This window comes from Triticum aestivum, chromosome 7D (genome assembly GCF_018294505.1).
Source record: "Triticum aestivum cultivar Chinese Spring chromosome 7D, IWGSC CS RefSeq v2.1, whole genome shotgun sequence".
Classification (NCBI taxonomy): domain Eukaryota; kingdom Viridiplantae; phylum Streptophyta; class Magnoliopsida; order Poales; family Poaceae; genus Triticum; species Triticum aestivum.
The window spans coordinates 352,858,719-352,871,077 of NC_057814.1; positions in this window are offsets into that span (position 1 = coordinate 352,858,719).

A 12,359-nucleotide genomic window follows, 5' to 3' on the forward strand; every position below is an offset into this window, starting at 1 on the left:
AACGCCATCTACGCACATCCGAGCTACCAGCCAGAGATCGCCATCAGGAGCTGCCGAGGATCGTGCCTAGAGAGACGTATAGCTCAATAACTATTCAAACTTTTTGGTACTTGTTTCCAAAGGGGGAGAATTTGTATAGATCATTAGGCTTCAAGAGTAAGTGTGTCTTGCTTTTGCTTCTTGGTTTTCTTGAGTTTTTGCTACTATTTGATTTATGCTACTTTGGTTTGTTATGCTTGTGAGATACTATGTGTGTGATTGATCATACTTGCCTTCAGGTGATGCTTAATGCTTATCCTTATGATTATCCTTGTGTGATCATTCACTTGTATTTTGGTGATACATGCTTACTATTCCATTCATATCATTTTGTGTGCTCCACCAAGTTGTATGTGACATGGAAGAGTGACCCATGATCCTAATCGATTGTGCATTTGCATTCAAACACAAATTTTTAATAATGCATAAATTTAGGGGGAGCTCTTGCCTATTGATGGTGTCCTGGATAAGGGGGTACTAACCCAGCCTGCCCATTCTCCTCGGGTTGGGTAGGCAATCCTTCATTCATGATCAAGATGGACTCTGGAAACTGTACGCAGAAGGCGTGATCAAGACTACCTCCCTCGAAGACTTGACGTATACTCCAAGATCTCTGCCACCTAGCTCCTAGTTACTGACCTTGTAACCCTAGATACCGTTCTTGGCGTGTATATAAGCGAGTGCTAAAGCTTGGTTGACGGTGTCTTGGATAAGGGGGTACTAACCGAGTCGGCCCAGTCGCCTTGGGTTGGGCCGGCCAGCCCTCATTCATGGTCAAGATGGACTTCGGAGGTCGCATGCAGGAGACGTGTTGAAGACTGCCTCCCCTGAAGACTTCACGTATACTCCAAGATCTCTATCGCCGCCCTGGCATGTATAGAAGGCATAGGGTTTAGCCCGTAGAGGGGAGATCAACATTAAATCATCCACCTAGCCCTAGAGTTAGACCACACATCATGATCTTGAGGTAGATCAACTCTGTACTTGATACATCTTCATAAATATAAACAAGAGCGGGCCGTAGGGTTTTACCTCCATCAAGAGGGCCCGAACATGGGTAAACATCATCTCCTTAGTTCCTATTACCCTCGATCCGAGATCCATAGCTTGGGACCCCCTACCCCGCGGTCTGCAGGTTTTGACACCGACACTGGTGCTTTCATTGAGAGTTCCGTTGTGTGATCACCAGAAGGATCGACGCCTCATCTGCAGATCAACTGCTCCAACAGCCTCGGGAGCGTTTTCGCCCCCGGCCAGCTTTTTGTGTTCGTTAGCATGATCTTTTGCACCGACTCGACGGGTCATCTGTACTCGGTCGAGAACTAGGCCCCAGGTCGGATCGTGACCTTTGGCGGCCTCAAGTACACTACGGACTCCCGTGGTGAGCTCGTCCTGTCGGGACGGGCCTCCGGCCGGATTGCGAACCCATCTAATGCCGAGGGCTCAACCCCGGAACCAATCTCCATTGCAGTGTCATTAGAGACCCCTGACATGACTACTTCAGCCGACGCCCTTCCGATCTCAGGCCAGGATGTAGATCCGGCCCCCACTTCGGGAGTCATGTTAGGGTTGGACCTGACCTCGGCGCAGAATTCGGAGTCACTCCTGGATCCCCTTCGCGCCGAAGACACGTCAAGTTACCAGCCGGGCATACTTCGAGTCAGCCTCTCTTACAACCCAGTAATGAATCCGGAAGAGCTGTTTTACCTTAATGAGATGCTTGACCATATGTAGGACATGTCCATCATGGAAAGCAAGACTTCGGTCTATGATCAGGTCGGACTTAAAGCCTAGGAAATTTACATCCAACCCATCACCCACCTAGTCGCCACGGTCGATGATTTAACCAACATACTAGACTACGGTGAGGCCACGGACATGGATTAAGATGTCGATGGCCCTGCAGAAGACACCTCGCCCTTGGTAAACACCGGCAGGTGGACTGCTACATCTACTTACGATGTGTATATGGTGGACACCCCCAATACCCCTCTGAGACATCATCGAAGACGCAGAAGAGGCAACAATGGCAAACCTAACGACAATAATGCAACTGCCGATAATGGTGAAACTGAAGCCGGTGACGCTAATAACCCCAAGGGGGACCATCAAGCTTCTCTAGGGCAGAACGACACACCAAAAAGACATCTTGAGGATTCAGATCCCGACGGCCTCTTTGAAGGGGCCGATGACAATTATATGCCGGAATTTGAGGAGGACGGAAGCCTCAGCACCGAGGACTTTGTCATCCCCGAAGACCCCTTCGAACAAGAGCGCTTCAGTCGGCGCCTCATTGTGATGGCTAGGAGCATGAAACGCAAGCAACGACAATTGCAGGACAACACCGATGCACTGAATGAAAAGTGGGTCGAAGTGCTCTCCCTGAACAAGACATGGAAGACCGACACTGTAGAGCACTGAAATCATACCCACGTAGGCATCTCCTGCCGGAGTTCAACGAGGGGCTCGCCAACGACCATGTCCGACCCCCTAGAGGGCGGGACAGGCCAATGCGAGAAAACCTCAATGACCTGCCACCTCCACGCCGTTATGGCAAGGACCCCATGGACTACTTAGACCCTCACGACATTTGACATCGCATCGAGGCAAACAGGGTACCTCCTCGGTCCATTTACGAATCAAGGGGACGCGCGCCCACCGGGCTCGACGGCAACGATGCCTGGATGGATAGGAACGGCCGTGCCCGAGACCAGGCCTATTCACCGAATTCTCCCGACCTCCGACAAGATGCTCCTCGGTTCCGAGGTCTGGCTCACCTGATCTGCTTCACAGACAGGGTGATGGAACATCAATTCCCTGAAGGATTCAAGCCCATCAATATAGAATCATACGATGGCACCACTGATCTAGCAGTATGGATCAATGATTTCCTTCTCCACGTACGCATGGCGAATGGAGATGGTCTCCATGCCATTGAATATTTGCCGCTCAAATTAAAGGGGCCGACGAGGCATTGGCTTAACAACCTGCCTCCTCACTCTATTGGCAGCTGGGAAGCCCTCGAGGACGCTTTTCGTGCAAATTTCCAGGGCACGTACGTCCGACCTCCGGACGCTGATGACCTCAGCCGTGTCACCCAGCAGCCAGGCAAATCAGCTCGGAAATTCTGGAACATGTTCCTCGCTATGAAGAACCAGATCATAGACTGCTCCGAAGCAGAGGCCATCTCCACATTCAAGAACAACATCCGAGACGAATGGGTGTCCCATCAGCTTGGCCAGGATAAACCGAGGACTAGGGTTGCCTCACCTCGCTGATGACCCGCTTCTGTGTGGGAGAGGATAGTTGGCTTGCCCATAGTTCTCTCAACGGCGAGGCAGGCACCTCGGAAAAACTTAACGCTAATGGAAAACCTAAGCGCAATAAAAATAAGCGCATGTATAAAAATGGTGAAAGCGATACACAAGACATTGCGGTCAATGCGGGGTTCATTGGACATAAATTCGAACACAAAAAGAAGCCCTTTAAAGGGAACAAAGACAGACCTATCCAGCTCGACATGATCCTGGACAGGTCGTGCCAAATCCATGGCACCCAGGACAAGTCAGCAACCTACACTAACAGGAACTGCTGGGTCTTTAAACAAGATGGTAAGGTTGCGGTAGAGGTACCAAATAAATCCCAAAACCACAGTGAAGACGAGGATAAACCTCGGCGGCCCCATAATGGAGGCCAAAGAAGTTTCCTGATGAGGTAAACGAGGTCAACATGATATATGTTACCCACATCCCTAAAAAGGAGAGGAAGCAAGTACTTCGGGATGTCTACGCATTGGAGCCAGTCGCCCCGAAGTTGAACCCATGGTCGGCTTGCCCGATCATGTTTAACAAGCACGACCACCCGACCAGCATTAGACACGGCGGATCAGTGACACTTGTCCTTTACCCAATTGTGGAAGGTTACCATCTGACACGCGTCCTCATGGATGGAGGCAGCAGCCTCAGCCTCATTTACGAGGACATGGTTAAGAAGATGGGCATCGACTCACCCCGGATCAAACCGAGCACCACCACCTTTAAAGGTGTCATCCCAGGTGTCGAAGCCCACTACACCAGCACGGTCACCCTAGAGGTAGTCTTTGGTTCGCCCGAAAACTTTAGAAGTGAAAAGTTAATCTTTGACATCGTCCCCTTCCGGAACGGGGCATACATCCTTCGCACACTTCAGCACAGTCCCACATTATGCCTATCTCAAGCTTAAAATGCTAGGAACCAACATTGTTATAACAGTCAATGTCAACACCGAGTGCTCGCTTCGGCCTGAGGAGCAGACCACGACTTTTGCAGCCGAGGTACAAGCATCCAAGGAGGCAGCTCGCGGCGACAAACACACTACTAGCTCTTCAAAGTGCACACGAGCCGCACAAATCGACCTTGGACAAATACCCCCGCACCCTAAATAGGATACGGGCTCCTTGCGTGCCCTCTTTGGATGGGGCACTATGTCCCTAGGGTGCATAATTTCGCACTCAAGATTCCCTGGGCCGCCGAGGAGCCAAAAACTCACCCACACGCCGGAACAGCTCGACCGAGGACCGACGTGGCTTCAAGCCCTCATATCAGCAGACCTCTGTCAAAGAGCCTGCAACCACGAATTCATCAGTGTGGCTTAAACCACGCAAACAAACTCCTGCAAGACCTCCTTCAAGGTGCCCGGCCAATAAAGGCCTGAAGCGCATAAAGGACCGAGATTGCACCAGTCTTACTTAAATTAACATCACAGGTGACTCCGAGATGGTCAACGGCCCAGAAGCGCAGACATGCAGCAAGATGCGGCCCGGGCTCCTAAAAGCCCGATGTCAATACCCGTCCAGTAATATTTCTTCCTTCTTTTCTTTTTATGGTGTATTCTTTTTCCTCTTGTTGCAGCTGGGCATGTAAAAGCTGGACGTTATGAAATAAAGAAACCATGTCCTCTAAAGGTCCTTATCGCATTTCTTTATAAGCACAGCCTCTATGCCATGAAGAAGTTCTTTAAAAAGATACAATTGTATTACAAGTCCAAAGTATTCGGCGTCTAGGATTTTGGCTTCATATGCATCGGTTTCGGACCTGGATTTTGGTCAATAGTTGGGTTGCCCGTCTCCTATGTGTACTGATAACCCACAAGTATAGGGGATCGCAACAGTTTTCGAGGGTAGAGTATTCAACCCAAATTTATAGATTCGACACAAGGGGGCCAAAGAATATTCGCAAGTATTAGCAGTTGAGTTGTTAACTCAACCACACCTGGAGATTAAATATCTGCAGCAAGGTGATCGGCAACATAGTAATATGATAGTTTCGATAGTAGTAGCAACAACAATAGTAACGGTAACAGTGATAGCAATGATTTTGTAGCAATTGTAACAGTAGCAACAGTAGTAGTAACTTAGCAAGAACAATATATAGGAAATTCTTAGGCATTGGATCGGTGAATTCATTGGATGATATTCATCATATAACAGTCATAACCTACGGCAATACAAAACTAGCTCTAGTTCATAAAAATAATGTAGGAATGTATTCAGTAAATAGTCATACGTGCTTATGGAAATAACTTGCATGACTAAGGGATATTAAGGCCTCCTTTTAATAGAGAACCAGAACAAACACTACAAAAAAAGACACTTCCGTGATGATACGTGTTTGTCACAGTAGGTCGCGTTTTTTGTCATGCATGTACATCCATGAAAAATTTATGACAGAATCAAGATAGTCATACCTGTGCTATCATAGAAGTGTTCCATGACATTACCAAAATTATCATCACGGAAGTGTCCACTTCCATGACGATAAATTGCGCGTCACAGAAGTGCTTTCGTCAAGGGTGACCGACACGTGGCATCCACCGTAACGGAACGCCGTTAAGCTTTCGGGTCCGATTTTGGATCCGATAACCCGTTAACAGCCCCGACCAATGGGGATTTTCCACGTGTAAAATCATCATTGGCTGCAGGAAACACATGTCGGCTCACCTATGGGACAGATGTCATCCACTCATTGGACCCAAAGCGCCTATGATACGTCGACACGTGGCACGGCGCAACAGTGGCCCATAAAGTTTAAATGGGCCGACCCAACTAAATGCCCACAAGATTTTGCGGCCCATAATGGGACAGCCCAGCTAAAGGCCCACAAGATTTTGCGGGCCCTAATGGGCCGGCCCAGGTAAAGGCCCACAAGATTTTTGCGTGCCATAATGGGCCGGCCCAGGTCAAGGCCCACAAGATTTTTGTGGACCATAATGGGCCGGCCCAGCTAAAGGCCCACTAGATTTCGCCGACATTAATGGGCCGGCCCAGCTATAGGCCCACAAGATTTTGAGGACCCTAGTAGGCCGGCCCATTAACTGGCTGCCATGTTTTGGGCCAAATGCATGGCCTGCCACGTTCCGGGCCTAATAATGGCCCATATGAGATTCGGCCCGTTAAAAGCCTACCACGTTCTGGGCCAAATTACGGCCCAGATCAAGTCTGGCCCTTTAAGAGGCTTTGGGCTAAATTATGGCCCATATCAGATTCGGTCGGTCAACTGGACGCTACGCTTTTGGGCCCATTTGCAAAAGGCCCATTTCGTAATTCGGCCTGATATTAGTTTCGGCCTGTTAAGGGCTCGTTTAACATTTCGGCCCTATATTAATTTCGGCCTGTTAAAAGCCCGTCATATAGTTGGGCCTAACTACAGCCCGGTTTGCATCCGGCCTGCTCGCAGCCGATAATCTGATTGGGCTAAACAAGGACCGAGACAATTTTGGCCTGTTATAAGCCCATGATTTGATTGGCACATTCATGGGCCGGGGTCTATTTCGGCCTGCTGCCGGCCCGTGAGCTGTTCGGCACGTTTCAGGCCCAACCTACTTTTCAGCCTCCTAAAGGCCCATTGAGTTTTCTTGGGAAAATAGGGCCGGCGGTTTACTCAGCCTATTAAAGGCCTGAATCTACTAGTGGGCCAGTTTACATTTAGGCCTGTTAACGGACCAAGATGACGGGGCCCATGATGCGGATCATACATGGTGATTTGCATGACGGCCCGATTATGTACCGTAATTTTACGGTTTGGCCAGTTTACTGCGAAGACAGGATATATATACAGTAAAATAACTGCAACATCGTGAATAAGAAAAAAACCTAGAGTATACAATAAAGAAATTACGGCATATTACATCCACTGGGCATCAAAGTTTGCCACTATGTTAAGCAAAAGCAGACAGCAGATTACATACACTGGGCATCAAAGATCGTCACCAGTGCAACTAAACACGCCGACAAAATAATATACAAAACCGACAGCACTTCAATAGAGTTCAAGAAAGGTTAGCCCTGCTCGGGAGCTGCAGCGCAAGCAGTTGAGCAAGCTGGTGAGACTGCACTTGTTTGACACTTATATCCTCCTCACTCTGAAAGATAAACAAGAAGACAGATGACAGGTTTTGCACATACAAGTATCAGTGCTGACGATTCATCACATTTCTTATTGACGAATAAAGTGACACCGTTTAAAATAGCATTAACACAATATGGTATTGGTCAGGTCAAGATAGGGCAGGAAATGACATTGTGAAGGAGTTGGCAGCTTCACGACACCTCTCGATTACAGATCAAGAACTCATAAGTATCAATGGTTAGTGTGCTGTCAATTTATCCCATTTCAGATTGGCAAAATAAGATCACTTGCTCTGTATAGTTTAATTTACATGGTATGAAGAAGGAACTTGGTTGTACAACTGAAAACTTAAATTGAGAAGGACAAACTTTTGTTTAAGAACTGGAGTACATAATAAACTTTAAACATGCAATTTGATGCAAAAACCAAAAATAAATAGTTGTTGCAGTCATGCCTAACCAAATATACACAACAAAGTTTTAAGGCTTGAGAAGGACAAACTTACATTATTGGTGAAGGCAGGCTCTATAAAGCCCTTGTCCATGCTGATGGGGGCGGGGAATTCAAGAAGTTTACCACAGAATCTTCTTCATAAGCATTGCCTTTATTCTACATTTTTTAAGAGTAAATATAGATGTGACAATATAAGAAAAAATGGAGAATATTTAAGATAAGATGAAGAGTGATGCTACATAACCAAGTAGCTATAAATGTAAGTACATCAATACAGGCAAAAGGTACAGCCAAGAGCAATGCAGAGCTAAATTTCTTCAGTACCATCGGTGTTATCCAACCTTATGGTAAGAGTAAATATAGATCTTATGTGTAGAAAATGGAGGGCAAAGGAAAATAAGCTGCAAAGTGATGGTACATGAACAACTACCTGTCAATATAAGTACACTGATAAAGGACAGCAGGTACTTACAAGAACAATGCAGAGCTAAAAAATTCCATTGGCATTGGATATATTCTACACTAATGTAACCATTCATCCAGATCAGATAATTTGGAGCGAACAATTGATAAGCAAGCTATCATGCATACTGCTGTCACATAATGAACCAGGTATGTATGCAAGTACAGTGATACAGGAAAACAGGTACTAACAAGAGCAAAGCAGCGGGCAGCATATTTGTGATATCCTGTCGTTCTTTTCAAACCGGAATTCTTTTTCGAGCAGATTTCCTGCAAAAAAGATCCGTAAGGCACATGCGGAAAAGTAGAAGTTCAAATTGTCATGCGATATCATAGACAGTACCTCATCCTCGGAACGAGACCAGTGCATAACAAGGTTTTTCCATTCAATGTCTTCTAAATTTAGCACAGGAGACTTCACCAGAAATTCGTTTATAGACTTGCCATCAAAGTGTGATTTCCTCAGGTAACACCGATACTGCTGCAATGCTTCCTTGAAAAGCGCAAGCAAGCTTTGCTCGTCATGACTATCCAGATTGACCCTCGCCTACTTACAACAATGTAATGTAAATCATTGATGTGTTCAATCAGCAGAAAACAGGAAAATAATCACCATGAATAATAGCACTTACACGTAAGTGGGACAGGAAGATGTGAAAATGGTGTTTGTCTTCACTATAATCTTCCCATGATGGGAATATATGCACGTAGTCCCTAACAACATTGAAAGCATTGTCTTTTAAACTGGGAATAACTGGAATGGGGTTCCAATCTGCAGGAATTGGCCGTCTCTGCAGTTGGGATAGGTCTTCGGCCGGTGGACTTGCTGTACTTTTTGCTGGAGTGGGATTTTTCTGTGGTACGGCTGGTGCTATGGCAACTGAAATCGGCATACCTTTTGCTGGAGTGCAGGTCCTGTGTGGTGCGGCTAGTGGTGTGGCCAGTGAAGTATGGGTACAGTCTGCTGGAGTCGGTCCTACGTTTTGTGTCACTGGTTGTACAGCCAATATAAGTGGGGTGTTGTCTGATTTCTCCGGCACAACCACGTTTTTCAAGGACTTTGCTGGTGCTCCTTCAGGTTCGGCAATCACCCTCTTCCTTTTTGATGTCTGATGCACAAGAACAGCATCTGAGTGGAAAAACATGGTATGATGACAGATGGAATATGTATTGATAATGGATGGGCATGGCATCTCGACATATATGATGAGTAAACTAAGCAGATGGCGGTGCAACAAAGTAGAAGAAATGCAAGACAACATATGCAAGATACGCGCAATCAATAAAACCTTGCCAAATTAGAACAGCACCTTGATGGGTGAACAGGACAGGCCATCTGCCTTTGACTCCTCGAGGTTAGAATAGTCATTAGGATCATATTCTGAACAAGAATCAACAGGTGGTGAGCGTATGAGTTTCATTGCATCCAGAATGGCACTCAATGCCTTGGTGCCAATTTTGTAAGTCATTGCGGTGTTTAGCTTCAAGAGTGGACTGCTGCTAGTGCGACACAAAGCAGCTACACAGATCATAGTGTAGATATAACGGGAAAACCGTAAGCATCAGAGTAAAATCAGCAAAGTGGAACTTGCTGGAATATATGTGCTAGTATTGCCGGTACGGCTAGAAAGCCTTCGGATACCAGCTCTCTTCAACTGAAGGTGCCGTACTGTTAATATCAGTGTAACTCTCAAAGGCGACACAGCTCCCCGCATTTCCTTGCTATTCTTATAGGATTCAAGTGGGCAGGCCACTACAAATCCTATTCCCATGTTTACAAAATCCTACGAATCAAAGAGGCCCGACGAGTTCAAAGTGTCCATACCAACCGACCGTATAGACCTCTACACTGCAAATGTCCCTGCTCATATTCACTACAAGGAACATACTGTACTACTATCATACTCCCTCCGTTCCAAAATATAAGTCTTGGTAGAGATTTCCACTATGGATCACATACAGATGTATCCAGATACATTTTAGAGTGTAGATTCACTCATTTTGCTCCATATGTAGTCCATGGTGGAATCTATACAAAGACTTGTATTTAGGAACGGAGAGAGTACTTATTAAAGAAGAATGGAAGAGGAACATGGTAAAGAAGAGCAAGCAGATTTTGGATAATAAAATGTTCGTTGCGCAGTGCCCACACATGATGAACCAGAGCGCATTAAGAAAGCAACTCCCTGCTATCTCTCTATATGTGGTGCACGTGCTTTTTCGAAAGTAAAGTAGGAACATTAGCTGACCAATTTAATGTTATCTGTTTTAGTAATATCAGCAACATATCAGATTCGTACTTTAGCAACAAGTTTGGAATTATGAGTGGCACGTTGTTTAGCTTGATGGATTCAGGAGCAGTGCTAAGCAGGTACGATGATGGTACTGAATATAAAGGCATATCTGCATTTGGGTCAGTCGACCATTTCAGGCGGTTGGATGAAGATCCTACGTCTCCTAACCCTTCTTCTTCCTCGTCTCCGATTCTTCCCATACAGAATACCGCACGGGCCGCCGGCCAGACCATTGGCCCCCACTGCCTGTGTTCCTCCGCCACCCCACCCCCACCCCTGCCCCCACCTGCGTCGAGTTTTCTTCGTTCGGCGAGGCCCCACCATCGCCCCCCAACAACCAAAGTCCCCACTTGAGCCCCTTCATTCGCACCGGCGAACTTCGGCGAGCTCTGAAAAATCGACTGACCTAATTTTGAAATTTAGTCTACTGTGATTTAACTAGTGTGGAATATAAAAGGGGAAAACCATAAGCATTGGGAGTATAGTGTTGAGCGTGCCATGGCAGATCTAAAGGTGCAAATCGGACAAAGGAAACTTCGCAACCAATGTTTGCTCTCAACTAGCAAGTAAGTGATGGACAAGAAATCAGAGTAAAGCAGTGGTGATCTATTTTCTTGCTGCGATAAATAAGTTGAGCAGATACGAAAGAGTACCGCCTCTGGTGTGGCGCAGTGTATGCATCTGCTGAGAATTTGATGGTGCTGCAGTAGCGATGGCTGTCGACAGCGTGGAAGCAGATCTAGGAGGGTAGACCGTGGCGGCGGGGCGCAGTGGACGAGACGGTCGTAGGAGCGGCGCCGACAAGGTGGACGACGGCGGGGATGAAGCGAGAGGACGGGATGCAAGGATCCCGGTCCGAAGCCGTGGATGAGAGAGGTCGATCTCTTGTAATGGATGGTGGCGTCGGGGTATCAGCTCCGGCATGGTGGAGGAGGACGGCGGTGGATGGGGTAGCGGACGGAGGAGGCTGGGGTGGAGAGGGTATTTTGGCGCCCACGGAGTATGAATGGGGAAATGGAGGTGGAGAGGAAGGGGGAACCATGTCTTCAGGGCGCGCTTGTCTCAAATGCGAGGAAATTTACAAACTTAGCCCCCGTTTCAAATTTCCTACATCACAGCAATATTAGTCGGTTGGGGATAGGACGGTAATCTCGCATACACCGAATATTTGCCGACGAGAGTTTGTTTTTGGCGCCCACCGTGTATGAATCGGGGAGGGAGTCGATTTCGGCCGAGGACACACTGTGTTTTGGCGCCCACCGTGTATGAATCCGGGTGAGAGGCGGTTATGTCACGTTCGAGTGAAATTACAAACCTACCCCTATCGAAACCTATAGAAATCGAGCAGATAGGCTTTGCGTGGCAGGGATAGGCAGTAGTAATTTCCATCTCGCAGATTTTGGTTTCGGGCGGTTACTGCGACTTTCCCCGCTTCGTTCAAATTTTGCAGAGTGCACGTTTACCGTGCCAACTCAATTCGAATCCCGTTTGTATTCTATTTTTTCGGGCGGGATCCATTTTCGATTGGAATAAAATTCTATATACATCATTTTTTATATATACTTTCAAAAGCACAACAAAGAATTCTGCTCCTTTATATGTATAATATGCTTTACAAATACAATGATCTCAAAATCATAAGGTTGAATTCAAAAAATTAAACCAAATTATGTTCTACTAAAATGTATGGATCAGTAATATCTACATATTAAATAACATAGATGCG